This window comes from Mizuhopecten yessoensis, unplaced genomic scaffold (genome assembly GCF_002113885.1).
Source record: "Mizuhopecten yessoensis strain PY_sf001 unplaced genomic scaffold, ASM211388v2 scaffold6169, whole genome shotgun sequence".
Classification (NCBI taxonomy): Eukaryota; Metazoa; Mollusca; class Bivalvia; order Pectinida; family Pectinidae; genus Mizuhopecten; species Mizuhopecten yessoensis.
The window spans coordinates 267,410-272,291 of record NW_018406415.1 but is presented as its reverse complement, the minus strand read 5'-3'; the positions used below and the strand labels follow the sequence as shown (position 1 = coordinate 272,291).

The 4,882-nt window shown below is 34.2% G+C and overlaps 1 long non-coding RNA gene across 1 annotated transcript in view; it reads right to left on the bottom strand.

The window, feature by feature from the left end:
* Positions 1-511: 511 nt before the first annotated feature.
* Positions 512-4,882, bottom strand: part of LOC110451696 — a 78,821-nt gene continuing 74,450 nt past the window's right edge. The window contains exon 4 of the long non-coding RNA XR_002463100.1: positions 512-956. This is a non-coding gene — a long non-coding RNA (uncharacterized LOC110451696). The remainder of the gene's footprint in view (positions 957-4,882) is intronic.

The following is a 4,882-nucleotide window of genomic DNA, read 5'->3' as shown; positions in this document are numbered from 1 at the left end:
AGACAGAAAGATAAGTTTATAGATGTTGCTAGAATATAGAAACATACGTAAACATCAAGTTTATATGTTTAAACACGAAACCGTATAAATTGTTAAGGCATTCCTCAATTTACACCAACCACGATTGTTATCGCACAACGTCAGCCATCGTTCGCCCATGGTGCACACACCGTGCACACCGCGTAACGTTGTGCAATACCACAACTGTAGTTTTGTAACCATTTGTGGTGTAATTAAGCTGTTGTACCCAACTTCTAACATGTTTTAGAAATTTGAAGTTACAGTAGTTTTTCCACACTGTTTTTTTTAATGCTTCGAGGATACTTGTATTTTATTGGACAATTGACCTATTTTCGAGCATTTCACATTGTATAGCATTTTTAATTGATGAAATATTAAAATCATATACAATGCACTTGCAACTCCAATGAAATACTCTGGGTTCATTCATCTGAATAAATATGGCATATCTTAAGATTCTCTAAGATGAAAATACTGATTTACAGATTTGTGAATATTAAACATTTTCATATATGAAGTTTTTATTTCAACACTGTGTACATAAAAGAGAAATGTCATCTTCAGTAAAGATGACTGTGGCTTCCTTGAAAGAAAACCCAGACATAAACAGTTTTGAATACCATCTTTATCTCTGCCATCTGTGTTTACACAACCTTCAAGGTTACTCAGTTGATCCCCTGATGACCTCCATGTTGTAAACACTCCAGTGCAGCGAGCTGGGGAAGGCTGGGTATACCTTTCCTGAAGACATGATCACATCCCATCACATTTATAACCAGACATTATATATATGCAAATAGAGAGATAGAGTATTTTCAATGAGTAGTTGTAGCCGAACTCCACTGTATCCTGGGTTGTCATGGTGACCTGGTGACCTTGACATGATTGTGACTAGACTCTTCAGGGCTGTATGCAAATCAGACTCAATCATTTACCTGAAAATAAACAGATGTTATGTCAATATCAGTAGTGACAAACATTATTATACAAGTGTAGCTTGATTTGCAATGAAGTTTATATCAATTTTTGTCAGTTGTATATGCAAGTCAAGTCCGAAAGGAGAGAAATTCTCTGTTAATATAAACTTCATTGATATTCTACTAGTCAATACATAAAATACCTAACTAATTTCCACAATCCTAAACGCCGACAGTTGATCTTAATGGAAACTGCCACAAGACAAGGTAACAGTTTGTGTGGCCGACATGCTGGGATCCATCAGTATTTGATGAGCCAATATAGCTGGATCAGCTGGTCCATGATCAATATAAAAACCTACTCAGGGATCACTGGCTTATAAAATAATTTTCATTCTTATGGTTAATAAAAAATCTCTGATTTCGTTTATTTTTATATACAATGTTACAATAATATGAGATGCAAGAGACACTGACACATAGATATGTCCCTTATAATAGACGGAGAGCATAGCATTGTCACACATGGTCTGTTTCAATTATACCTTCAGAATGATAGGGTTTCACAACAGCTGCCGAGGGATATACTACTACTGGTGTGTATGGTATTATCTTCCAGGCTCAATTATATATGACAATTATTGATGTAGAATTAGCATACTTTGGCTACAAATACTGACAATGTGAAGAACAAACAGATGGAAAATGATAGATTTTTTGTCTCATCAGATGTTTCTCGTGTACAGGTTAATTCCATTGTACATTGATAGTGAGCTGGTCAGGTTACGGAGGACGAAATCAATCCTATGGTGTATTAAAGATCTGAAATATGGCACACAAGTTTTAAATTCAGGATTTATATTGTTGTTATCAATATTATTTCCCAACATTTGGATCAATGATTTTTTTTCAGGATAAACAAAAATTTTAAATGCCAGAAATATTTCCATGTTTTTTTTTTTTTTGTAAAAAAACCCAATTAGATATACATATGGAAAGGTCAACTTGTAATTCTAAATAAATTTTAAATATGTGTGAGCTTAACCAGTTTCCAACAGATTATTTATAAACCTTATCAACTATAAATAAATTGATTTTCCAGGGGAAGTGGGGAAATGAACTGCAATGTACACATACTTAAATTGTTTATTCAGGGAAGTTGATAAATGAACAATTACATACACCCACTTGTTTATGTTCATACATTGTTGAGAATTACCAAATAAACAGTGACGTATAAGTAAACATACTTGTTAGGAATGTTTGAATAAGCATTCACAAGTCAAAATTAATACCAATTCTCATCACGAATTCACACTGCACGAGTTACAATTGAATTTCTACCTATAAATCTTGCTGAATAAATCATACATGTACAAAAGTAATTATCCTTTGATGTCATTTCAAATTTTACTCACAATATTACAGTAGAAATTAGTAGGGCATTTTTTAAGTTAAAATGCTTTCTTGATACATCTTGATACATCTACCATGTTAGACATAATTAATTAAGCGCCCCATCCCTTAAAATGCCCCTGATTTACCCGATTTTCCTCGGCCTGTTGTAAGCATTTGTTGCTTCATGACCACCTGTTTCATATCCACACTTTAACTCTGTTCCCATGTGCTTAGAGCCCAGGGTATTTATTACATCAAATACAGTATAGTGAATGAACGGTTAGAATAAAGACCCTACTTGTTATCGCAAAAAATCGGGATTCACACCATATTATGATATATGTGGAGATCAGGTGAGCTTTGTCAATGTTTTTACTAGAGACAGGGTTTTTGTCAGTTTACAACCCTGGTTAGGCTTCTGTAGGTGTAAGATTTCTACACAAAGCTTGTATGTCAGTCCCTGATATAACTCTAATGCAGGCTTACTTGATGATAAGGCTGTTTTGTCAGCCATCCATATCATATGTCTTGAAAAATAAATGCACATGTATTCTGAACAATACATCTAGTTCTGTGGGTATAAATACACCGTTTTCAAAGCTCTGATTTATTTTGATTTATTTTGAAGCTTGTCATATACATTTCTTCCACTAAAATCACTAGCATATCCTCTCAGAAATCCTTTACACAAGAGATGAAGAGGACACATGTAAATTCATCAATAACATACATTTTAACTCATTCACCCCTGAAATTTCATAATGGACTACTCCAGCCTTTGAATTGGAAGAGTTGAAATGTGACTTCAGGGGTGAATGTAATCTTACCATGCTGATAATTTACTTTCAGTACACATGATACAGAACTTTGTATCATATACATGTTTGAATGAATCACAGTGGCATTCTATCTTCCTGTTACATACATGGACATTTCCTTTACAGGGTTTGCTTCCCGATGAAAGCATATTACTCTTTTCCCCATTTCAATAAATATTAAAAATGATAATTCGAGGTTCTTATATACCGCTTTATCACAACCTAGTTGTAGAGTCACAAAGCACTGTCCAACCCCGTACTCATTTACAGCTGAGTAGACTGGAACAAGTGGATTAAAGTATCTTGCTCAAAGATACAACACAGTGCCGTGACTCGAACCCACAACCTATTGGTCACTAGCCTGGCGTCCTCTACCACTAGACTACGTGTCTCCAAATTAAATGATGATGGCCCTCCCTGTTGTGAAAGGGAGTTAGAACCCAGGTTGTTGTGTTGTGAAGTGTTCAATGGGAGAGAGAATACATTTACAAAAGGGGGGTGGGGGCGGTAGTGTGGCAGATTTTAATTGTACATGGGGATATTGGTTACATCCAGGCTTTGCACTAGAGAGATTTTCCCTTTAGCTCAATGCAGCTGTGGCCTAGAAAACTTGGGGGGCCGGGTCGCTGTTTCGATTCCAGTGGAAACACACTTCTCTCTTTCCTATTGCAGTTTTATTTGGCTGAAATTGCTCATCTGCTCTCCACTGAACAAAGTGACAAATTGAAACTAGAATTAGTTGCAAAATATTTCAGAGCGATTTACTCGATGTTGGTAATGTGAAATTATTGCTCAATCCATCAGACAACGTTTTTCTGCAATTGATGTTTATCTAATGTTTTATGGAGGCAAATTAAAAATCAATCCAGGACAATCCTGAGTGACGATTTGCAGGAATTATAACACACATATAAAGAACAATAATGTAGGTATTTATACGTAACAGCACACATCTATTGTGCAGACATACACATCTGTGCACTCCTGGAATCAGTCACCTGTACAACCAAGTTGTTATCTTTGACATCAGATCCCCACAAATATATTGTATTACTTATTTATATATGTAGATAAATACATTTTATTTTTACTTAATAGTTTTAAATAATATCAAATAATAATTTGCAAAATTTGTATAACACATTAATTTTTATAAAGATTTTTTTTTCAATCAGCAGAAAACAATAAGCGCATGTATATTCATGCTTTTGTCAAACAGCAGTCATGTTTTTAATCCCAGAGTGATTTATTTTATTTCTTCAGTATTTTTAATTTATCGAGAGAAAAATTATACATTTAAATGTACTTTAATATATAATTCATCTGCTTAAATTTGGAACACGACAAACAAAAATTAATATTAAAAGCCTGAGAAAAAAATATCAATAAATCAATCAAATAGGTTTTTATATGTTTTGCTGTACATAAATTTTGCACCAGGAATTTGACCTGCACGAACACACACACACACACACACAAACAACTTCTATTTTAACAAGAGGCCCATGGGCCTTAACGGTCACCTGATATATTTATACAGAGAGTTGATTTTGTTTTTAACATGAACAGAAATATTATTCAAAGTGACAAAAAACAATAAAACCACCTTACTCAATATCTAGCATACAGATTTCAGACTAAAAAGGATTTGAAACTAGCACCTCTGATTCTTAACAAGGAAAATGAAGAAATTTTAGCACACTGACTCCTTTGAGCCCCACCCTACAG